General features: G+C 45.0%; 1 protein-coding gene across 3 annotated transcripts in view; it reads right to left on the bottom strand.

The window, feature by feature from the left end:
* The window catches only part of LOC105562134 (multidrug resistance protein homolog 49), a 66,527-nt gene extending 43,953 nt beyond the window's left edge, over positions 1 to 22,574 (bottom strand). For 2 of the 3 annotated variants that reach the window (XM_012012693.1, XM_012012697.1), the window contains exons 1-3: positions 22,226 to 22,574; positions 9,771 to 9,956; positions 8,164 to 8,420 (exon numbers count right to left, since the gene is read on the bottom strand). The gene's annotated coding sequence lies outside the window, so the exon portion shown is untranslated. The remainder of the gene's footprint in view (positions 1 to 8,163; positions 8,421 to 9,770; positions 9,957 to 22,225) is intronic. The other variant, XM_012012695.1, reaches the window with a different exon arrangement.
* Positions 22,575 to 25,797: the final 3,223 nt, after the last annotated feature.

The raw sequence follows: 25,797 nt of genomic DNA, 5'->3' as shown, positions 1-25,797 counted from the left end.
AGTTTTAATCTATTTTAATACACATCTCTGACAATGTCGTATATCATGCGACTTTAAAGGATTCCAAGTACCGTCCTTATCTTTAAAAAATCTTGAGACGGTAATATTAAACGTTATCGCGATTTTAATCGCACCGCCAATTCCAGCGTAATTAATCATAATTAACAAACTGGCTACACATATCGCGGAATTAATAGATTTTTGAGGGAACAGAGTTTGAGTAAATAATCGATCCTTTGATCCTTTCTCTCTCCGCGCGAATCCATCCGCGGAGGGCTGCAATCTGCTTCGCGATGCAGGCGTCGACGTGGTTCATAAAGAAAGGATCTACACAGGCACACGCGCGCACGCACACACACACACACACATATTTCAATAAAATGGAACGTCAGGGATATAAGCGGCAGCGGAAAGGCTGCCAGCCCGGTGGGAATGATCCCGGGGAACAATCCGGAGATGCGCCGATGGAGGAACGAAAGAAAATTTTCGCTCCTTTCTTCGAACGCGAGCGCGACGCGTACTAAACTCGTTTAAATTCTCGCCGGCCGAGTAACGCGGAAGAAAATTAAGGAAATGAAAACGGATGATGTGAAACCGTAAACACACCGTCAGCCGGCGAGGGAAAATCTCGCACGGCGAAATATGTATATATAATTTTTTCTGTCTCTCTCTCTTTCTCTTTCGGGGTTTCTGAAGCGCGCCCGAGAAGATCCTCCGCGCGGTTTTTCTCGTCACGGTGGTGAAACGCTGAAAGGATTGCGTGGTAAAACGTACGGGATTGCTGCTTTACGAGAGGGTCATACGTAATGCGCCCGCGTTATCTTATTAGAAAATATACGTGCTGGTTAGAAAACTGCGGGTAACGGCGGCCGCGTTGCGAGAGACGGCGGTCTATTTGAATAATTAACTCGGCGGGCACACGTAACGCAAAATATTGCGGCGTTGCATTTGCCCCGGCGCCGCAATTACCCCGATTAATCATACATGTATGGCATAACGAACTCTCCGAGTTCATTATACGGCCTATCGGCCGAATCTCCGATTAACAATGCAAATTGTTACCTCGACTCGCGCCGATACGATCGAACGATTGGATGGAGCGTGTACAGATCACCGCGCAATGTCGCGTCCGAGCGACCGCGAATCTCTCGTCGCGATTCGCGTCGACGAACTCACGGCGGAGCGTCACCGACTGAAAATACCGAGCTGGAAAATGGCAGAGCTATCCCGCCTTGGCGACAAGTTACGTATCCACGGGGTCAGTAGCTCGACCTCTCGCAACGAACGCGAGATCGACAATGATCCGTTAGATCATTGTCGCGCCTCTTCTTTAGTTTCGCGCGATATAATACGGTTTGGTTAAACGGGAGCATTGATTCGGCCGGACGCCTGCCGATGCTCAATTGAAACCGTGACACGTCTCAATGTTCCGCGGGACGTCTTTGATTAGGTCGGCGCGAAAATAAAGCGCTTCCTAGCAGCGTTGCGTCACCCGCCGGGAAAAGACTTCCAACAAAATTGAAGCCGTTGCTTACGACTGCTCTCCGTCCGTCGCATCGCCGCGTCGAGGGAAGCGAAAAATTATACGGTTTATTTCCTCGCGGTGTATATATCGCGGGGGCTTTTCACGTGTCATCACTCGCTGGTAAAATCCACGAAGTAGATCCCTCTCTTGACAGTCCGTTTCTTGATGAATTCGCGATGCAATTTAACATGTGTTTCCCGTTCCCGAAATTTGATAACCGCTGATTCAATTGTCTCTAAAAGTCACTCAGTGGTTTATCACTGAAAACAGCGAACAGTCGTGTTGATTTGCAGTTACAAGTATACCACTCTGTAAAAATCAATCAGTGGATTATCTCTGAAAACAGTGAATAGTCACTGGTTTACAGTTGAAAATCGCAATGGTATACTTACAGCTGAAACAGTGATTGGTCACTGATTTACAGTTGTCCACTATTCACTGTTATCAGAGATAATTCACGGATTGAATTTTAGAGAGCACTGAAAATCGCAGAGGTATAGAGGAGAGTCCCCTATTGTAAGAGATGCTTCCGATAAGAGACAGCGAGGCTTTTGTTACATTAATAAGCACTATCTGTTAATCCGTGAATTTATTGCCTTTGGAGTGAAATCTGTTTAGTGTAATTGTTTCGTAATTACGTGCAATTATTACGTAAAAAGATTTGTGAAAACTGAACGTCGAAAACTCGCTATCTCATATTAGAATCCTATCTCATAATAGAAGACTTTCCTCCAACTAGAGACCCTGTAATCAGAGACTGGCCATAAGAGTTCGTCAAATTCCTGCGAGCGAGAGAGAAACATAGGCTATCTCACTCTTCTACGATCGTGACGATCGTAGAATTTGACGAACTCTTATGGCCAGTCTCCGATTACAGGGACTCTACCTCTAACTGTAATTCAGCGACCGTTAAGAGGATCCCCCAAGGCCGAGGCCTTTGATGGTGTGCGCCATCTAAACACGAAACGCAGCATATACATGAGCACACGGACGCACTACTACGATACATCACACCCATACATAAACGCGAAAATTTCATACTAACTATACTCTTATTTTAAACGTCTAATCCCAATTTAGAGGGTTTCACAGTAATTCTACATGTCATCGAATCCTAGGAAACTCAGTTTCATGTGAGTACAAGTTGTAGAACTTTTATACGAAGCACAAGTATGACGGAGTGACAGTTCGCGTCTTTGAGGTTATATGTGATCGATCATATGAATTTTGTAATTTTGACTCATTTTTGGTATAAAATTGGAGTTTCCTGGGATCATCAATGCATATACTGTCATTGTACGCAAGCATTTTTGATTCCATGAATTTAATACGACGAAAGGTTATAACTACGAAAATGGTAATTCTGTCGGTAATACAGACATACTACGGGATCCTCTTAACTGTCTTCAGTGATAATTATGATTGACATTGAGAGAGTTCGGCAATTTATTAATTCACGAACAGAGAACGGAGCTTCTATCCGAAACGTTTCACGATCCTGTGTTACCGAGTGCGAACGGTGGCACGTGGGAAAGAAGGGAACGCGAATTTTTTATCCCTCTCGAATAAATCACGCGTGACTTTCCGCCTTGAATAATCATGCCACAATCCATCATTCATCCTGCCGTCAGTGCGACGTCCAACGTATTCTTCTCGCGTATCGCCAACGATAAAGAGCCCCGCCGCTTTATCAGCGCCGATTTATCTCCACGATAGTCTCCTACTAGTATCGCGACAGTCGATGTCCGGCCGCTACGTTGCAATCTCATTCAGAGAGTCGCGGCTAAACATACAGCCGAACGAAAACCAAAATATTCTCTTCGCCGAACCGTCGATAAAGCTCGCTTTATCGCCTCTATGTGGAACGCCCCGGTAAACGAGACACACCGCGATCCTGCCCCCCCCCTTCCCCCCTACAGTTCCCGTGCCCGGTTTTACCGCTAATTATTCTGCCGCGGTTGCTCCGAACGGGAAACGCGGGCGCTTAATCGAGCGCGGCGGAAAACACAGAATCAGGGCCAGAGATACGGAAAACCGCTGACGCACGTGAGCTTTCCACGTGGTCGCGTTTAAACCCCCGGCCAGTTCGGGGGAAGAGGAGAGGCGCGACGGGCTCATTTGCGCTCTCTCTCTCTCTCTCTCTCTCTCTCTCTCCGCGAAAGAGCGGGAGATGGAGAAAGGGGGTTGCGTTCCCGTCGTCCCCCTAACACCTTCCCGCACTGGTAAAAAACGCCGCCGTGGGGAAAAGGAAAAAGGAGTCGCGCGCTACTGACCGCCGCGTGCGCTCGTACGCTCGTTATTAGCGCCGCGTCGTTACGGCGCAAGGTCGGCCTCGCGCTCGACCGCTTAATCATGGTCAGTGTACCTCGGCCAAGTATAGCTTCTTTTCTTCGTACCCGCGCGCCTCGTGTCACCTGCACACGCGTATCGCTCGTTTCTCCCTTATCTCCCCGATGACGCGGCGCGCGCGATAATTTTTAATCAAGCGTCCCTCACACGTCGCGTAATCTCAAGAACAATAACAAAGGAGGAGGTTTTTGCACGGGCGTTTTTTGCAATTCCATCGGCGCCAATTACGCTGGCAACGACCTGGTAATTTACCGTTTGCTCTCCGGAGCGTGTTAATTGTTATTTCGCAGGTTCGCGTTTAATAATTGCGATTAATAATTCTGCTTAATTAGATAGCGAGCGAGCTTCCAATCTGGGTCTACGCGAATCCGCGAGAACGAGCTGCGCGCGGAGTGAACTTTTCTTCGTATCCGCGACATCGCGCGCTCTCCTATCCGCGAAACAAGGCTCTCGCGGTCCGTGCCAGAATATCCGCGCCGGTGCTTCCGTTCGTGACAAGAAGAGCGCGCAGGGACGAAGTTTCCCGTGATAATTTGAGTTGCAATCGGCGAAAATAATGAAAGTCGATTAATTGCTGGCGCCGGGGCATTAGTGGCGAACGCGCATCCGTCGCTTCTAGCGGCAGAGATAAGACGCCAAGTCGTGGAGCTCACGGCGGAATCCCGCGGTCGCTCTGGCCACAGACATATTAACCATAAACTGCTTATGAGACAGTGCTCTCTAAAAGTCAATCAGTGGATTATCACTGAAAACAGTGAATATAAGTCACTGATTTATAGTTGTAAGTATACCACTGCGATTTTCAGTGGTGTACTTATAATTGTAAATCAGTGGATTATCACTGAAAACAGTGAATAGTCACTGATTTACAATTGTAAGTATACCACTGCGATTTTCAGTGGTATACTTATAACTGAGTCAGTGACTATTCACCGTTTTCAGTGATAATCTACTGATTGATTTTTAGAGAGTGGGGAAAGGATAGTATAAATTTGCGAGAATTTTAATTGAGAAACTTCAATGATTACTTGACCATGTCTGGCAAATTTTTATGTTTAAACAACGTTTCGACCATGGTTTGTGGTCCTTTCATGTGATAATTGTGTCTTTAAGTTCAGTGTGGCAAATCGAAGGAACAGTTCTTGATTTCACGAAAGGCAGAACATGACTGACTTTTGATTAAGGTAATTTTGATTAAAGTAAAGAAATCATTTCTTTGGAATTAAATGCAAGTCTAGCAAGGTCGAAAAAAATCTGTTTCATTTCAAACAAACTTTTTCCCGGGTATAGTGGACGTACGTCACGAGAGTCAGAGAAAGATGTACCACACCTAGAAAACAGTTTGCTTGAAATGAAACAAATTTGTGTGAATTTTTGACCGTACTGGACTCTTATTTAATTTCAAAGAAATGATTTCTTTGCCTCAACGAAAATTTCATTCGATTGAGACTAAATTTTTTAAGAGAATTTGTATCTATTTCTTCAAATCTAGCAAATATTTTAGTACGAGTAAATAGAACAAATATTATTTCAGTAAAAAACATAATTTTAAATAAATCTGTTGTACTTAGTTAAAAAAATTTTTTTGTCAGTGTACCTTTCCGGCTCTGATTAACCGGTGGGTCGGCCGCATGAAAGTCCAAACCGCGAATTCTTCTATCGCGCCTCGACGGCCGCGGAAAAGAGAGACTTGCGCGGCGATCGAGAGCGCGTTATCCGCCCTTTGTTTCCCGTCGCGTTAATCCCGAAGCGGATTCACGCGCGAACGCTCGCCGCGTTTCTTTGCGCGCCGACATCGAAACGCAATCGCGATCAATCGAGCCGATAATTACATCAAACGGACAATTGAGATTGATTCGCGCTTGGGAGGGGGAGGAGGGGAAGAGAACGCGAGTGTTCTAAGAAAGGTACGGCGGCGGTTTGATAAAGATAGCACGTCGCTCTCCGCGGAACTATTCAATATTCCGCGCGGTGATGGAGCGGCCGCTAAAAGCGCCGCTTAAATGCCCGGTGCTCTCTCGCACGCATTAATTTTCGTTAGGGAGGGGAACGTTCATTCACTCGATCCGCCGTTTTTCATAACCATTACCGCCGCCGCCGCCGCCGCTTATCACATGGCAACGAAACGCGACACCGTTTTAATTGCGGTACGAGCGGTACTTACCCGAGAAGGTATTTGCGAGACGCGCAATTATGGAACATTATCTCTCCGGCCTGATACGTAACGCAATCCGAAACCCGGGTCGGACGGGGAGTTTCCGTTACCCCTTCTCGTGTGCGGATACCGCGCCTCATGTTTGATTGTCATTACGAGAGTCGACGAGCCCGCCGGATCTTCCGAGATACCTTCGATCTGCGATACGAACCGGAGAACGCTCTCTCGCATTCTCTTGGCGAGGGCGCGCCTGTTGCGTCGAGCGCGCGTCGATCTGCATAACAGGGCCGATCTTACATGCTAATTTTCAATGTCGGTCGCGCGAGATCATCCCGCGATACATATGCAAACGATAGCGTCGCGCGTGGAACGTTCAGATTACAATATCGTGCGTCGACCTGCGCTGCTCGGGTCGCTCAACGGAGCGGAGAGAAAAACGTAGACTCTATTTCTCGCCGGGAAGTCGCGGACGTTTCCACGTGTCCGAAAACGCGAGAAATAAATTGGACCGCGGATTCGAGGCGGCGGCGCGGCACGCGAGCTGATCTCCTAAGTGCAACAGGAAACGTTGATTAATGGGAGGAACTCGGCGAGCGTAATCCCCCGCTGGCTTCCCAGAATTTGCATGGATGACAATACAATTCCGCACCCGGTAATATGTAGGGGCGCGCGAGGGGTGTAAATCTTCTGGGCAATCGGGAGCGAGCCGGGCGTTTCCGTCCGTTCGACAATTCGGGCTCGAGCGGCCGGGCAGATTCGGCAAGACGGTCGACCGTGACGAAGGTTATCGACTTGGCGAGTTATCACTCGCCGAGCTTACGCAATATATGATACATATCGTGTGTGACTTACACATAGACTTAAACCAACAGCACACGATACTGTCGCGTAGGAGAACCAATGAAAACGCAGAGCTTTAGATCAGGTGACTTAAGGCCAAATCCTGATTGGCTCTCGTAACAATCCAGTACGAAAAATAGTGTCGTGTGCCGTTGGCTGTAGACTACGTCCTTAAGCCCGTATCAGACTATAGATTGAGATTGAGATTAGATTGAAAATTGACCAATTAGAGTAAAAGTTACTAAACTTGAGATTAGTAAACTTTCCTGTGGTTGGTCAAATTTCGATCTAATCCCAACCTTAATCCGTAGTCTGGTACCGGCTTTATGGGCGCGCTGGAAGACTATAGCATAACTAGTAGGTCCACTCTCGGCCCGCCCCTTTGACCTTTGCGGTCCCGATCACGTGGTATTCCGCCATACGCCCGGGCAGGATCCAGCGACGTGTGCGCGTACACGTACTCATCAAAGCCACACTACCGCACACACAACTTTTCTCTTATTGGTCTGCCCAGAGCAATGTCGGACGCGCAGAAGGGATCGACGCGAAACGAAACAAATGACGGAGAGGACTACTAGTTATACTATGCTGAAGACTAGAGACCCTGTAATCAGAGACTGGCCACAAGAGTTCGTCGAATTCCCGCGAGTGAGAGAGAAACATAGGCTATCTCACTCTGCCATGATCGTTACGATCGTAGAAGAGTGAGACAGCCTATGTTTCTCTCTCACTCGCGGGAACTTGACGAACTCTTATGGCCGGTCGCTGATTTCAGGGTCTCCACTGAAGACTACACTGAAGGATAGAGACATTGCGCGAGTGACGTATCCATAGACATAATGTATCTAGACCGAGCGTTTGCCTTTATTTGAGCAGTGGGGTTAGAGGTGCACAAAACAGATTTTGTCATTTTCTACGTGAACCTCTACTACCACTGCTCAATGCTCGGTCTGGATACATTATGTCTATGGACGCTTCTCTGTCGCTCTTTGTTAAAAGTGGAGAAACAACGCATATTGAACAAACACACACTCTGGCTCTCTCTCTCTCCCTCTCCCTCTCACTTTAATGTAGTCTTCAATTCTTCTCACGGAACGCGCAGTCTATTTGTATGAGTCTATGAGCTTACACAACTTGGCTCTTTGGGTTACGCGCACCAATATGGTCGGCATTCATGTATATCGAGTTACGTGCAGCGAGCGACGATTTAATGGCGAGCGTAATGAATGAGATTTTATATTTTCGCACGCAGGGAGGCGTAAATTAATTTATTAAGTGCACAGATATTACTCACCATTATGACGAAACTCCGCCCGGCGTGGCGCATGAGGCTCGGAAATTCGGTTGGGCTTCGCTGATTAAAGCATCGTCCGTTTTTCACCGCGGAGCTCAATCACGCGTTCCCTCAATTGCGGTATGCAAATCTGTTTAATTCCCTTCGTATCAATACCGCGAGAGTCACGAGCGTAATGAATACCGCGGATAATACTCCCGATTATACTTTGGCTTACGCTTCTCCTCCTCCGTAAAATAAACAGCAGCGTCTAAAATCTGAAAGAACGAGGTCGATGAAATTATGCCGTTCGTTTCCCCGCGACATTCGCGAGGGAAGGACTGTTCTGAATAATCGATTTTTGCCCCGACGATTGTCCGACAGCCTGCTTGAGAAACGCGCGCGATACGCCGACAAATGATCGTTATATTGGCTACACGTTAAGTTCGATCAAGTTGTTTTTAAACGATCAAGTGATTTCCCGTTCAATTGTCGAGGATCACTGCAAATGTCTCGTTACTTCGTGACAATACCACCGTAACGAATTGCCTTACAATTTCGCGTTTCTCGCATTGCGGACTAAACTGGCCCGCCGATAACGTCATTTTAAAACAATTCCTATTATTGGACATCCGTTAAAATTCCCCATGCATGCGTCAGAAATTCCGTACTCTAAGTATTTCTCGTAATTTCAAATAAGCGAGTTCGTCGAACGTTCAACGTGTTTCTTTCGCGAACAGACGGTGCAGATTTTTATACTTTTCACAATTTTTATATAGCTACGTTTATGCGTAACATTTATCTATTATTTCTGTTTAAAAAAATTTGAAAACACTATTATGTTTCGAGTATTAAATCTATTCTTCTTGCTCCTCTTGTTGTAAAGCTTTTAGAGTACCGGATACAGCTACCGTGTTTATTGTATATCACGACTATTATTGCTCCGAAACAGCTTTCACCGCGAATTCGCAATTACGTTCCACGCAGCATGGTAATTCGGTACGCGCGGACCGTACGCAATCGAAAAATATTCTCCTCTCCATTCTACACATATCCGTTCTACACATATCCGGAAACTTTCTACGGCCGTTCTGATGTGCAGAGCTCGCAGCTCTCGCGTACGTTTCAACGGTCTCGTTCGATTTCATTACGCTGTACTTTCAAATAAGAGGGAAATAAACAAACAAATAGTATCGATATCGCGCTCCACTCACCGTGGTATGAAAGTGAAAAATCTCTTTAAAAAATCCCCAAATCCGGATAAAACGCGAGAAAGGAAATCGAATCACAAGTGCGATCACTTCTAGATCCGTGCGACGGATTTAGAACCAGCTCGCGAAGACCTGCCGATATGTTTCGCGACTCGATTGACGAATCCGTAAAGGACCGTCTACATTGGAAGCAGTAAGCAGTAAGAAATAAGAGAATCCAACTTTTACCTTTCAGTGTAAAAGCTAAAGTACAAGTATTTTTTTTATATATTTGTAGCGCTGGTCAAACTGCGCTCTAATTCGCCGAGAGTAAGCGTCAGAGCTGAAGTAGGAGTAAGAAATGGAAATGATTCATTTCTTTGCTCCTACTCTTACTTCTTATGCCAGGCTTACTTCATCTATCTTTTGTAGACGAACCTTTACTCTTCTTACAACCCTGCGTGCCTCGACTCACGAGGAACAACGTTTCATACAATCGGACGGCGTGCGAATTAAATTATCCTCTTAAGACATCCGCAAACGTTCTCGTATATTGATCATTTTGTTGTCGGTATTCCCGATAAACCTCCTCTGCTTCACCATGTGGCCGCTTATCAATCGAATCTGAAACGAGAAAACGACAGATATCAGATGTCTAGGTTGCAACATGCGTCTATATTCTTGTGTCTATATCGAGCTGGAATTCTTCGGAAACCGTCGTCCATCAAGTTCTATTTACTCCAATTTACGCGCTAATTTATTGCTTTATTCCCGATCTTATTAGTTACACTGTTCACATCGCGGTCATCTAAGTCGCTCTTAAGAGAAATCTTGAGAATAGAACAACGCGCAAGTAGCAGTAAATTTTATAAGTGCAAGCTTGACGATAGAGATTCTCGCTTAAAATGGATTATTATTATATTAATACGCGTGTGGTGCGTTTTCGCTCTTTCTAAATTGAAATGTTAATAAAGCAATGGTGAATAATATATGTAAGCATTTTTAAGTCAAAGTTCTATAAAGTTTGAAGAGAAATGGCAATTCCAGTCGTTCATACAAATAGCAAAAATATAAAAATAAGTCGCAAATAAATTATTTCTGAATCTGGACCGGGTATTCGGTATAATTTATTTCACAGCGCTGCCCGAACAATATATCGCTTAATTTTCTTTTCAGCAACGCGGACTTTTCCCTCCCATTTTATATTGTTATACCACTCTCGCATTTTATATTTTTACGAACGGTATTCGTAAAAATATAAAATCTTGAAATATTTTATTTCCTCACACGTCCGTACATCCCGTAGGATTGATCTGCCGGAGCCTGATAGAAAGCTTTATGTGGCAATTTCTTTTTCTATCGTTTACTTGTTAACCGGCGCATCGACGTTACGGGCTTCGAGTTCGCCAGCTGCTCTCTCTTCTCGCTCGCTTTAATTAACTTATATATTTCTTACGTGTAGTCTGCCCCCTCCCCTTCTCCACCCTGAAATGATGTAATCATTCAGGGGGAGATGCTCGTCCCGCTAAATAGAAAAAATAAATAAGTCTTCAACGGAGAGAAAACGATGGCGGCGACGAATCGTGCGCGCGTCGACATTCTATCTTGATTCTCCTAATTATCCTTAATTTCTAATACCGCCAGGAGTGACGTGATCCGTTTAAGAGCCCAAGGCAAGTCTCTCTCTCTCGTCTCGTGATTAATTTATGTAGTTTCTTATGGCGCTTAGAGCCCTGGTGCGAGCGATCAATAAGGAACGAGCAGACGATGCAGTCGCGGCAGGCAACACCGTGCCTTATACAGCGTTCGGTCTATACCGTAATGGCAGCGACAGTCCCGCGGCTCTTTCGTTGCATTTAATTCGCTCCGCGGACACAATCGCCTCGACACAATCGCGATAATGAGACCAGGAAAGGGCACGCGCATGCCAGGTCCCCCTTTCCGCGCGCTCTTTCATGAGTCACTCGCGATCGATTTCCATGGAACGCGCGCGTAATCATCGGAAAAACAGCCGCGAATCACCGTCCCGTTAGGTGGCAGTCGCGATAACGCGATACGTAAGGGAGGAAAAACCGTGGGTGCGTTTGATCCGCTTTGCGGAAACAAAGCCGCGCGATCCCGTTTCGGTCGAGGCCGCGCGCCGCCAAAGCGTCCTCGTGAATCGCTTATGCGCGATCCGGGGCGATCGGAATAATGGCGATCTCGGTGGAAAACGATCACGCATAATTGGATAACAAACGGTTAACGGAATTACGAATATTCAGAGCGAAACGATACTCACACTCATCGGGCGCAGGCTGTGTTTCCACGCGGATCGAATAATACCTTTAACAGCCCTTCGGGCCGATGATACCCGTGCGCTGTTAAATTTCACTGAAAGAAGAAAAGATCGCGGCGCAGAGAAATGCGCGCTGCTTAGTGAATAAATGAGCGAAAAGACCCGAGCTCAAATCCAGCCACGGACACCGCTGGTTTTTTCGGACGTCACTTTTCGGAGGGAAGCGGCAACCACCGAGAGCATAGTGTAAAGATACAAGGTGAAGCAATCTGGTGGATGCGCAGTGTCAACCTATCCGAAGTGGCCCAAACCACCGGATTGACCAATCGGAAATTTGCCACAGCCTTCAAACTGCAAATCATTGCGGCTGAATGCAGGAAGAACCAATGGGCAATTTGCCCCAAAAATTTGTTATATGCGCAATGTTTCACCTTGTATCTTTACACCATGACCGAGAATATCTTGCCACGCATACCCCTTTAGGGATCTAACCTTCAGGTTGGAGGTTTCCTGCGGCAAGGTTAGCAGCTTACCGAAGATGAAGTAAAATCAAAATGCTCAAAGTACCAGAACGAACTGGATAAAACAGGCTTCAAGCCTAATACACGAGGAAGAAGAAGACGAAGAAGAAAAGAAGATCGTGCTACGATTAATGGCGGAAGATGCTACCTGTGTACATTATGACGACGGGTACATATTGTACGTAAGATGAAAGTTACCGCGGCATAGCCCGGAGCAATTTTATTCTCGTGGAAATTCTGGTTTTGAAAATTTTCTAGCAACGATTAACGGGACGCGCTTCGTTAACCGCGCGTTAATTGCAAGCTCGGGCCACCGTGTTATTACGCGCGAAATTATTCGATTAAATTAGAGCGAGAAATAATTATCAAAATAACAATAGTCGCGCGCGCGCGCGCGCGCTTTCGTGCAATCGAAATAAGAGAAGAACGAGGGGAATTGTGAGAATGTCGGTTAAAAGTTAAAATAGATTTCATCGTTATTGATCTCTATGCAATCTCGCGTAGCCTACTTTCCCGAAATATATTCTTTACGCCGCTTTCGAACAAACAGTTGATTCGAGATACGAATGGAGATCGTTGTCGGGCGTCCGACCCACCGGCGAAAAAATTTCTAAAGCCACCGAAAACTTCGGCACAGATAGCGACTTCTCGAGCTCATAAAAAATTCTCTTCCGCAAACGCCTGTCGACGTCGTCGTCCCCGGTACGAACGAGTTACGGAGCTGCCACGAAGTCGTCGCCGTCGCCGCCGCTACCGGGTGTCTCGCTCTTATTTGCATCTCAATCGCGGCCTAACGTCTCCCCTGGCAACGGCTATGAATTTTATTCCGATCTCATATTTCTGGTCCCCATTGTGGCGTGCGAGGCGCGCCGCGCGTTCTTTGCTATCAATCATCTCCGTCGCTGCCGTTACTCGCCACCTCCGGGCTGTATTCCCAACTTTTGCGCCATCCCGCGCGCGAAGAAGCGAAGAAGAGGTCGACGAGTCTTCGACGACTCCTCTCTTGCGCGAATTTCGCCTTCTCCGCCCCCTTTCTCCTCCCCCCCCTCCCCTCCCCCTCCTCCTCCCTGCACCCCGTCGCAAACAAGAATTCCGCAAACGCCCCCGGGGCCCGTGAAATACGTGAGGGATGCGCGCCTAGACGCCGGGGATCTTTTCGTGAGAAAATGCAGAGCGCGGCGATTCCTCCTCTTTATCTCCGGTTATCTCGGTTAAACATCGCGACCGAGAAATCTCGTCGGACAGACGAAACACACCGCGACATTCCCCGCATTTTCAATGCCTCGTCGCCGCGTCGCCCCGTCCGTACTGGCTCACGGCATTGTTGATCGTCTCTCTTACGGATGTTGGCGAGTATTAAGTAAAGTCTCTTCACGGCATCCGACCGGACCGGGAAGACGTCGCGAAAATTCTCTCGAGAGATCTCTCGCGCGCGCACGCGAAGAGAGTGCATTGTCTGTCTGTTTATATCTTGAGTCAACGTTCTCACGCTCTACGTTTGCTATTGCACTTAAGACAAAAATCGATAATTCCAATCGTGCCGTAAAGTAATCGTCCCTGCGACAAAAGTCTACGTGATCAGCAGCTCGTACAGAGCCCTTTAATCATCGTTCTTTCGTCACAAAGGCTTGAGTGGCAACGGTCGATGTATTCGATATTGTCAGATGAAACGACGGAGGTAGCTACGGTGGTGAGACTCATAATGCTCGTCAACGGGTTAAAGAAATGGACGGAACGCGGGATATTGCCGGACCGTCATATTCCCCGTTCAATAAAAGTATCCTATCAGCGTCTCCGTAACCCGGACGCATTTTCTCATCGCGACGATATCCTGTAGAAACGCGGAGGGCAAGACGATGAGCTCGTTCCCTCTCGCCTCTTTCAACCCCTTTGCTAAAAGAGATACACTACCGCTCAAAAGTATTTGTCCACCCTTAATTTAAGAGAAAACTATATAGATTAATATCAATAAGTGGTTTTTATTTATTTATATATAGTCACTTAAACACAATTTACCGAGGTGGGAAAATACTTTTGAGCGGTAGTGTATTTACACGAAGAGAATTTTATCTTAAAATTCACCTCAAAAATCGTGGGACAACGTGGCATTTTGAACAACTTTATGAGAGTTTTTTAAAATTTTATCATACATTTCACTAGTAATTACACTTAGTATACGTGTTATCCGTGAACTGTATGGTAAAATTTCAGAAAACTCTCACAAAGTTTTTCAAAGTGCCCATGTTGTCCCACGATTACATGTGATTTTCGGGATAAATTTTAAAAGAAAATTCTCTCCGTGTACATACGCCACCATAGAACCGCCAAGCTGAGGAGACAGGGTATCGAATGCTTTGTAAAATAAATCATTTGGGTACAAAAAGGGAGCCAATAAAACTTAATTTGGAAGTCAGTGATATAGAATTAAGTAAAGAAAACGAAACTTATGAAAATAAAAGTGTAAAAACTTACTAATAGTGGACACTATGAATTTTATATAAAGCACATATTTGGAAGGTTAACGTCTCCACGAGAACAGCTGTCAGAGTTTGCTTGGTCTTCCTCTAATGACGTATTGAACGAGACTGGCAAGCCAGATTTAAACCGTGAAGGGCAATACAATAGGTGGGGGAGCAAGATTGTTTATTGTCGGTTGGCTGGCTTTTCAAGTATGTCGAAATAAGGACAATCGAGAAGCTCAGTGTTTTGGGAATTTACGCCGTTCTTCTGTTCTTTGATCGTCTCGCCAATGATTCTTTTGTGAACGCGAGGCTCTTTATCAAGAACGACGCGAACTCGTTCGCGCAGGATAACGTGCGATGCGTTTGCGAAGATTTATTCTTTTATGCACCCTCAACTCGTTATTCAAATTAAATTAAGCCGAGGTCACTAGATCAGCTAGTTGGTTTTGCTAGGATTTCTTGCTGTGTTTGAAACAGTTTAGACATTTTTGCTATATTGTATTCTTATCGATTTGCTACTGCTTTTATATCCACGGTGAAGTTATATTACGCTGAAGATGACACTTTGCTGTTCGAAACGCTCATGTACATAGAAGACATAGTGGGGAAGTTTCCTATTATGAGATAGGCTTCTAATGTGAGATAGCAGGTTTTCAACGTCCAAATTCAATCGCAAATCTTTTTTCGCGACGATCACACGATCTAACAATGAATTTTCCACTAAACAGATTTTACTTCAAGAGCAATAAGTTCATGGTGGAACCAGATGACACCTGTTAGTTTAACAGAAAACCCCGCTACCTCATATTAGGAACTTGTCCCATAATAGGGGACCTTCCTCTATATATGTAAGTACATCGTTTATATTTCTTACCACCTGAATTAGCTCGTTAGTTTTGGCCTCGACATTATTTATTTTGATATAATTACTTGGTAAAGTTCTTATTTTAATGTTACGCGCTCTGTATGTTTGATTCAGTATGTTACTACACGATAATTAATATTGCATTAATGACAACAAGTATCGATTTTTAGGTCCAGCGGGGCTACGGATAATCAGGCTAGTAAATAGCGGAACTTCATTAATTATTGAGATCATCGATTTATATCAATTGCCTCCGTTATCATTTATATCAATTATGAAAGCCGTTTCGTCTGGATAGAATTCTCCGTATGAAATGATTTCCTGCGCTTTCGTTGATACGTTAAAATATTGACGGAGCGTCTTATCGACGTAACGTCGATAAGGCGACGTAAGCGTAATATTTACATTCTTTCGAAATGTTTCAGAGACCGACGAGCTTGTCCGCGACACCGTGGGCGCACACCTTAAAAGACTTCTCACACATCTCGCATATCTCAGTGTTCTTATCATTGTAATATCAACGGGCATACTCGTCGCAAAGCCTGGTTATAAAATATTAGGTATTTAGCGAGCAGCTGTATCTGTCAGAGATTTTCTAACTTGGACAAATGAGTCCGCTGTTATTAAAGTAATGTAATCTGCAAGCTTATCATTTCTATTAAGCTACTTATTTTTAAAGCCTGGCGTACTAATTCTACTTATCTCGCGGACACTTTTGAGAAAAGTAGTTTATCCTGTTTCAAGCGTTTTAATATCTAATTACACATTTTACTTAATGGGTACACGATTAACTTCAAATTCGAAGAATGTGCTGATGAATGTGAGCGTGATATTCCCTGTGAAACGTAACACGCTGGAATTTATTAACCTGGCGTTGTTAATTATCGAGCAATACCAATAGAAATCTAAGCATGTGCTATCAGAAGCAAATAACTGCCAAAATCAATTTTAAAGCTCAACGTGTTGGATTTAGTACTGAAACTACCGATGATTAAACGAACGTACTTACGTCTCCACTGAGAAAAATGTCCGATTAAATATAATCGGATAATCCAATTACATAATAACAAACGGATATATCCAATGAAATTGTATAATCGATGAAAAATATGATCGGTTTTTAAATCAAATTTGATCGGTAACTGCATTCATCGGATGCATCCATAATTTAATCGAAAAACGTAATCGGAAAAATTAACCATCGGAAACGCTATTTAATAGGTTTATCCGATGAAAATTTTTTTCAGTGTACTATTTACGCTACACATTTGTGTTTTGAAAAAAAGAAAGGGTACGAGAGTAAATTGACCGCAATTTAATCATTTACGTATCGCAACAAAAGTTACGTGGTGTCTCAGATAATGCACCGTTATAAAGTTACGAGGCAATCTTTTTGACTGCTTCGATAAGTCTGGTGTTAATCACATGTCATAAAAGCAAAATCGTTCCCCTTTTAAAATTTTGTCTCAGCGTTTACTTAGCGTTTAAGAGCATACCCAGAACTTTGGTTAAAGAACGCATTCGCAATTCGCAGAGGCGAGTGTCTCCACTCCTTAAAATTGTCCCATTTGCTTCTGATGTCACAGTCTTAAGTCTCTATTAGTACACCGAGAACAATTTTCATCGGATAAACCAATTAAACAGTGTGTCCGATGGTTCATTTTTCCGATTACGTTTTCCAATTAAATTATGGACACATCCGATGAAGTTTATCCGACGAAATGCAGTTACCGATGACATTTGATCGAAACACCGATCACATTTTTCATCGGATGTACAATTTAAACGGATACATCCATTTGTTATTACGCAAATGGATTATCCGGTTATATTTAATCCGACATTTTTCTCAGTGTACATTTTTCTCAGTGCACCGATTGATAATTAATAATGCCAGGGTGCTAACAAATTTCAGCATGTTGCGTGTCACAATCGAGCTCGATTACATTGCGTTCCAGCATTACGAGATCTGTCCATGTCAATACCATAAAGTTATAAAAATACGACACCGCAAAAGAATCCGCCCAGTGCGATATCGGTTATCACTAGGCGGGCTATCGCGGCACCGAGGATTCGCTCGCACCTGCCGGGAAACCTACTGGCCGATCGATACCTCGTTCCGAAGACTTTCCCGCGATGCCGGGCGGCAGATTCTAAAATTCAAAGTCCGCCGCGGAAAACGCGAGTCGCGCGCGAACGCACGGGCCTGACTGACTCGTTCGGCCGGCGGACCCTCTCCGCCGACTTGTTTTCCGCTTGCCACTTAGGCATGTATAGCCCGCGAATTATATACAGCCCGCCCTTCCCGTATACTGCGGTAAGCCTACGGCACGCTGTTACAACACGCTCGGCTCCCGACGGATCGATACTTTCGAAATTACCCGCGATAATTGCGAACCCCAAGGCCCGGCGGAGCAACCGGAAGTCGCGTTTCCGTGACGCGAGCTTCGATTTCTTTTCTTCCTCGTAATAACTGCGGCCACCAGGTGCCACCTCGTCGCGTTTGAAAATCGTCATTCGCGCGTTTCACGAGCCGGTCGGAAAACGATTTCGCCGCGAGAGCGACCGGGGGGAGGGGGGCGACAATCTCGTTAGCGAGGCGCGTCGGCGGTGACGGTCGCACGAAATTTCTGGCCGCCGCTATCGGAGCTCCGCTTATCGGGGAGCCTACGGCTCCGACGGGGCGTTGTAGAATCGATATCGTTCTGAGAAAGCCGCCGTTGCGTCACATAATCGATATAATCCGGCCGCGAGAGCAAAGCTGAGCGCTGTCAAAAGCATCCGAGTACGCGCGTCGAACGGCCGCGGATTACAGCAGATTCAATAAGATCTCCCCCCCCCCCTCCCGACTTCCCTTAAAGCGCACGCGACACATGCGTCGCGCGTTTCCCCTCGAAATCTCGAAAGGGCCAACTACCCCGGGCGTCGGATCCGGAGGGAAGACATGGCGAACGGGACGGGACGCGATAGACGTCGGGGAAACGTCACGTAGCGACGGGGCTTTCCCTCTCGACTCTGAAATCCTCCTCTCGCAGACGTCTTCTTTCGCTCGGCCACGTCTCGCGCGCGTTTTCCGAAGTCGACGCTAATAGAAACGCGAAAACGCGCTGCCCGGCGGCGAGGGGGAGGAGGGCGAAAAAAAATCGGCGCGTTACGTTCCGACGAGTTTTTGGCGGAAACGTGCGGTGGAAAGTTGCATAAATAGCGGCCATTCGCGATTGATATTTGAACGCGATCGTCGAATAACGCGGTAAAAGCGCGCTCGATTACGCCGCGACATGGTAAAACAAATTGGTCGGCGGGTCGTTTTTTTCGAAATTTTCCCCCGCTCGCGTGCAACCGCATTCCCCGATGGAGCCCGCAGTGTGAAAAATGCGTTTGCCCGCCGTAAATACGCGACGGGAATTAGCCGGCGGTGTTTTCGGGCGCGCCGGGCCCGTTTAAAGTCCGCCCCGGCTACGAGGCGCGCGGGACATTAACGTCGTTACATCGATAATTAATTTTGATTATCAATTATTTGTCGACGAAATGACGATCGGGCAAATTTGCGTGGGAAACACCGCGCAAAAATCAAATTCAAATCAATTCTCGCGCGGCGTCGCGCGTGATTTGCTATGCGCATTACCGGCAAAATTATGCCGTCAATTAATTAATATTTGATGTCTAACCCAATTAGAAATACGATTTCATTAGGAAATATTCGGTTAAACGTTATATAATGCACGGGCGGGAAATTAAACAATACGATTTGCTAATTGAACGATATCAATCTGGCGCAATGTGTATGGAGGGCACGGGCTTTCCGTCGTGTATGCGAAAAGCATAAATCTAAAACGCCGGTTATCTGGCATGCGCGGGCCACAGCCGGCTTGTCAGCTATTTTAAGGCCGCGTAACAACGCGCGAACGTAAAACATACACGCGTAATGTGGCCGTGAGACTAAAACTGGAAGGACTGTTTCCATATATTCGCCGAGTCTTCGTATCCGAAGGAAACCAGCGTACGGTTAGTCACGGAGGACTACAACACACTCGGCTTAACGTACAAAGAAATAATTACGGTATTACCCGGATATTATCCCATATCTGTGCGCGACGTTGCTTATTTCCGCCAACGGATGTTTTTTTCTAATTGCATCCGCGTTTTCGAGCTTAAATTGGAGCCGCGCTAAAAAGTACGGGAAAATACGAAATCGGACAATTTTGTCATTGGAAAATCGCTTGATTGAGAATTCATCGATTTTCTCTATGAAAGTACTCGTATGAAATATTTACTCTGGGGCGGAGATTGTAGAATATAAAAATGTTATTTTTTAATATTACGCTTTTTTCAGGGCTGGTTCGTTATATTAGAAATAAAAAAAACAAATGACGACGTTTTAATCACCTCCCGGATAAACAGTGGAACGTAACGCGCCGGCGGTCTCTAAAATCGTCAGGTTTGATTTAAGAGCCGCACAACACTTTCGCGAACGACGCGTCGCACGGTGCGGAAGGAACTAATAGGCGGGGAATTTTCAGCCTAATTAATTAACCTAATTGCTGAAGTAAACCGAACATTTCACTGATTAGTATTTCCACACCTCTCTCTCTCTCTCTCTCTCTCTCTCTCTCTCTCTCTCTCTCTCTCTCTCTCTCTCTCTCTCTCTCTCACACATCCTCTCTGCCTTCGATCGATAGATTTAATAGTACCTAAAGTGTTCTCGTCAAGTGCCTACAGATACTTGTAAGCCCATCGACCAACCACTCGTTCCGCACACTCGTGCGATGACACGTTTGTTTGTTTGATTGAATTTTTTTCGCCGCAAGCTGCCCTTGATTTATTCGCGTGTAACAACGCGCGCGCTCTGTAGCCCCGGGATACGACCGGCAAATTTATGGCATACGATTTTCCAGAGTCACGTACGTATATAATCGCGGCCCGACCGACTTACCGTCCACTTCCCGATATCGCACTTCCGGATAATGCCCGCCGATAAGTCTCAGCGACCTGTCGGCGTCCGCATTGTTTTGCGCGCATAAATTCGCATATTTCCTGCCGCATTACCGTGTCCCGCGTGACCCATATTGCAAGGGATTACGCGCCGGTATATGGAAAGAAACCGCAAGGACTAAATGACTTTCGCCGATATGACTCGTATCGATTTTCTTCGACAGCTTAAAGCACCTTACTTGGCCTGGACTGGCCAATTGCCGCGGCGAAATGGAACGAAATGCGTCTACGTTAGCCGACAATCGGCAATTTTATATTTAACAATCTGGTAATGTCACATTCATCGTGTCCTGTGCTCCGAAATTTTTTAAGGGGTTTTCCATTTTAACGGCCCAAAAACTATGCTTATCTTTAACAATTTTATTCACAGTAAATACAATGAAGTAAATCTTTTGGGGATTTGTTAGGGCACTCTTAAATATTACAAAAACATTTTCGTCATAATTTAAACAATTTTTAATTAAGGGTTTTCTACACCGTTCGAATGGTGCGTCAAAAAAGATGCAAGTCCGCTGCGTTGATGATTTTTAGGCTTACCTGAAATAAAAATCAAAAAGAGTCTTAATCTATATGAGTGCCGCTATGTCCCGAACCTCAATTAATAATTTTTATTTAAAAATAGCAAAATGGTGGCAGTGTGAAAAAGTTTTAAAAAGAACTTTTCTTCTAACTGGCACCATTTTATTATTTTTAAATAAATGTTATTAATTGAGGTTCGGGACATAGCAACACTCATATACAGGGTAATGAAAAAATTATTTAAATTGTGACAATCATTTTTTTGCGTTATCTAAGAGTGCCCTAATAAATCTCAAAAAGATATATTTCATTGTATGGTGTATTCACTGTAAAAGAAATTGTTAAAGGTAAGCATAGCTTTTGGGCCGTTAAAGTGGAATGATCCCTTAAACGATATCTTTGATACGCGGAATCCCGAGTCTTGAACCTTTAATTCTATTATACAGTAAGACCTAAGACAGGAAAAGAGGTCGAACTGCAAGTACAAGATTTACTCCTACTTTAAAACTGGTAGTGTCGGAAATTTCTACTTTTGCCAATTTAGCATTAAAGTAGGTCCTTTTAAGTAGGAGCTAAAGTGAATTTTTAGAATTAAAAATTCGAGGGAGGAGTAAAAAAATATAATATCATCAAAGTAGGTTATTGCTGGTCTATGTAGGTGTATAGATAAAATTGAATTGAATTTATTTCGAGACCGTCGAAAATATAATAGAATATCCCGAGTCGAAATTTTGCTACTATTTTGACACTTTTAAAGATAATTTACACCCACTTAGCTATCCTTAAAGGTGTCAAAATAGTAGCAAAATTTCGACTCGGGATATTCTATCATATTTTCTATGGTCTCGAAATTAATTCAATTTATCGAATCAATCGTTAATTAAAGATCCCAAAGCGGAGTGTCGCGTCGAAGCACGTGTTATCTCAGTAGAATTCAGTAGCAAGAATCAATCTAATTAGATGCGCCTTCATCAATTGCTACACAGAACACGGAGGGAACATTTCGTGTTAATTGAATGGATGCGGTTGCATCAGATACGCATTACGTGCGTGCAACGTCAAACCCGGCGACGAGAGATCCCGTTACCAGCGGAAAATAAAGCGGACAATCCGCCGCATTATTCTACTAAAGTCCTACGTCAAGTAACACACGCGGAGTTAACAGTGAAATTTATTCTCAACGGTCTACTGAATTCCTCGGATCGTAAAAAATCGATTGTCGCCGGGTCCCTCGCAGCCTGGGCAATCGCACTTACTTTCCTGTACAGAAAGAGCGGAGGAATTGGAGGGTTTTGGTGTCCGGTAACCCCTCGCGATAAGGAAATTCTCAGATAGGAGCTGTCGCGCTTTCTCTGTAGGGCTCTTCTGGATCGAAGAAGGGCCTGGGTCGATCTGTGCGACAGTTGACTCGACCGACTACGATTCGACACGCTACGGGCAGAAGGCAGTTTTACACTGACCCCTCTGCCACCAGAAACTCTATGTATACCGCCGTCTACTACCTACCTCACTCGTCACATTGCGTGACCGAGCGAGTGTGAGTGCGTATCCGTGGTGACGGTCGCTTACTTATGTCTGTCCGGGTCTGCTTGGCAGACATTAATGCCGAGTTTACACCCGCTGCGTCGACAATGACCTGGCGGACCTACACGTCTTTGCCCGACGAAGAGCTTGCGATTTCCTTCTTACGTCAGACACCTCTGCGAGACGAGTCAGAAAATTTTGTGTGCGCTAAATAATTCATTTCATCAATTTTCGCACCGGGAAAATTACGCCAGATACAAATCTGAAAACGATTATGTTGGAGCAATAGAATTATGTAGGTCGCTTGAGCTTTAATGCGATTATTCAAATATCATTCAACATAATTTTTAAATTTGCAGCCAGCTAAATTTTTTTATACTTCAGCAAATACCGTTCGCTTCGTGCGTGCAGTTGTTTCAGGCGAATTGTGCAAACGCGATAAGACATACGAATGGTTTAACATCAGCGTCCAACCGTACTTGTTTCAAAGACTGTTTAAGAGACTCGTATGTAAATAAATTAAATAAGCCAGCGGTGAATAACTTAAGATTAGCCAAATACTGTAAAAGCCCCGAGTCACGTTCTAAACTGTCGCTGATACGAAAAAAAACATAGCCAGGTAAAAAGATTAAATCTAGATAAAAAATATACAACGGGAAAATAAAACACGGGCGCTTACTTTGTACTTTATCCGATTTAAAATCTTTCGAGGCGATAGCAGAGAGCAAGCCGACGTTAATCACCTCTAACGCTGCGCGACAAAATGCAATCGTATGTTTAAGAAGAAATCATTCGAAAATGTTGTCTCCGTTATTTCATTTCCTCCCAACAAAAACTGATAATAATCCGCGAAAACTGCATGGTTGCCAATGGCGCACCGCGAATATAGAAAACGCGCGAACAAAAGACGCGAGTGCGGGACAGTTGCGTCCAGACGAAGGTTTTCCAGCTGCGGTGAAATTTTTGTTGTTGATTAAAGGGTCATTTGTAGCGGAAGGCCAATTACATTATGAGAATGAACGCATTCTACCGAGCAACGTTTGCCTTAATTCCTTCCTTGCGCCGAGCTTGTTGAATGCGTTCAGAAACTTAGAGGAAAGAGTACGCACGGTTTGCTATTTGCCAGCCCCTTACGCGATGTCGCACATTCTCATTGATTAAATTTTTAGAACGGCAGCGGAAAGAGCGCGTTTCTTCCCCGCGGCAGATCTTTTGCGTCGAGACGGAGCACAATGAAAAATTGATAAATCTGCTCGGTCGAAAAGAGGGCTACATCGAGCATCCCTGCGGAATTCCCCGAGTATCACGTCGCTCGAAAAATCGATGTCATGGGCACTGTTCCCTTATCGGTGCGGGAACGGGATTTCTCGTATCTAACGGAGTTTCCCGTGTCTTTTCAATTACCGCCGCGATCTCACCGCGACGAGACGCTCGATCTTTCCTTCCGCCATGCCTACCTTCCTCCCGACGTGGAAATCTCCAAAACTCGCGGAATCCTCCAGCCGAGCGGGCGCGTAATTTGCATACGATTAATCTTGATCAACGGCGGCACCCTCGTCCGAGGAATGCTCGTCTTCGTCCTTGATCCAGCGGGAATCGGGTTAAATGGCGAACGCGCCTACCGAGGCCATGATGGATCGTTACGTCTTGGCGAACCGAGGCTGCGCCGAGATGAATTCGGCATGGCGGAATCGATCTAATTAAGCACACGCACGGTCGCGTGGAACAAGACGTCGGGAGGATGCGAGCTGATTGAATTGCGGTATGCAGATTTGCGTCAACAGAATATTCCGATTGCGTCGCGCATCGACAACGGGGGCCGCGTCGTGTCGCGGATTCGGCAAACGAGATCGTCTAAAATCGCAGAAGCTCGCGTCTTTCCCTGTAATCACTATTTCTCACGCGGATCTTCTTCATTGTAAACCGACGGCCGCGATTGATCGCGCGTGCCTTTCGACGGTGGAGAAACGAATTGGTACAGTGCTCTCATTTTACATTACACCTACTGATGCGGAACGATTGGTCCTCTCCCTATTTCTTTAACAGAATAACGCTTCGCGTTACATCGCGCGTTTATCCGGCTAGATGGAGTTACATAACTGGGACTTCGCGGAAGATGGATTGCCGCGCCTGAGCGACGTTATATTATCTCAGGACGGATTCAGTTGCGGGGATCGATCTAATTAGATACGCCTTCATCAATTGCTACAGGACAAGGGGCATTCGTGTTGATTGAACCGTGGCGAGCAGATTTCGCGTTTGTGCACGCGCGGCATTGAATTAATCTCACAAAAACAGTCGCTCGCCCGCAAATTTGTTATCAAATTATTATTAAAATGCGTAAAAGGAACTTCCATGCGTTACATCTCTACAGTATTATTCAATAGCTTCTCGGGAAGCCGCACCCGAAATTTTCCGGATCCAATGCCGTTACACTTGAATGTATCGTAAAATAGGATCGATATAGCGCCAATCGTTTTTATTATAGAGAAAGGAATATTTTAATCCTAAATGGAAAAATTCTAAAATTTAGAATCGTCTCTTGTCGAATATCGTGGTGTCAACTTCGTGCTTTGTAAGATGGAGAAGAAATTTATTCTAAACGCAAGAATATATAAACTTAGATTTATATAAGTTACTCTTGTCACAATATAGTAAGTCAATCTCTTTCAATTCGATAGGGGAGAATAAGAATTATTGATTTTATTTTGATACTGTCTTATTTTTATCCTAAATGAGGTTGTGAGAAACATAAATGCGTTAAGAATATTTTTTGTCCCGGTAACAGAAAGCCTTTCCGAGGGTGCGACTGTAATTGCTCACACGCAAAACACTTGCCTACACCTGTAATTTTTGTTTCGCCCGCATTCCCGCGCTCCTTCGATATTAAAGCCATAAATCGATGTTTGCGAGAATAGCAGCCCCCATGATCCGCAAACAGAAATTTGCTACCTACACGGCATATACCCGAGTCGAAATTTTTGCCCTATGTTGAACCTTTAATTCTATTATATAGTAGAATTTAAGACAGTAAAAGAGATCGAACTGCGAGTACAAGATTTACTCCTACTTTAAAACTGATAGTGTCGAAAATTTCTACTTTTGCCAATTAAAGTTTTTAGCATTAAAGTAGGTTCTCAGATTCAAGGGAGGAGTAAAAAGATATAATGCCACCAAAGTGGGTTATTGCTGGTCTATGTAGGTGTATAGATCAGCTGAGTGGGTGTAAATTAGCCTTAATAGTGTCAAAATAGTGCCAAAATTTCGACAATCCTTGTTTATTTGGCGCGGGCACGCGCGCAGA

Source organism: Vollenhovia emeryi, unplaced genomic scaffold (assembly GCF_000949405.1).
Source record: "Vollenhovia emeryi isolate VEMERY1.0 unplaced genomic scaffold, V.emery_V1.0 DF939194.1, whole genome shotgun sequence".
NCBI lineage: Eukaryota > Metazoa > Arthropoda > Insecta > Hymenoptera > Formicidae > Vollenhovia > Vollenhovia emeryi.
The sequence above is the reverse complement of the archived record's forward strand: the minus strand, read 5'-3'. Positions and strand labels throughout refer to the sequence as shown.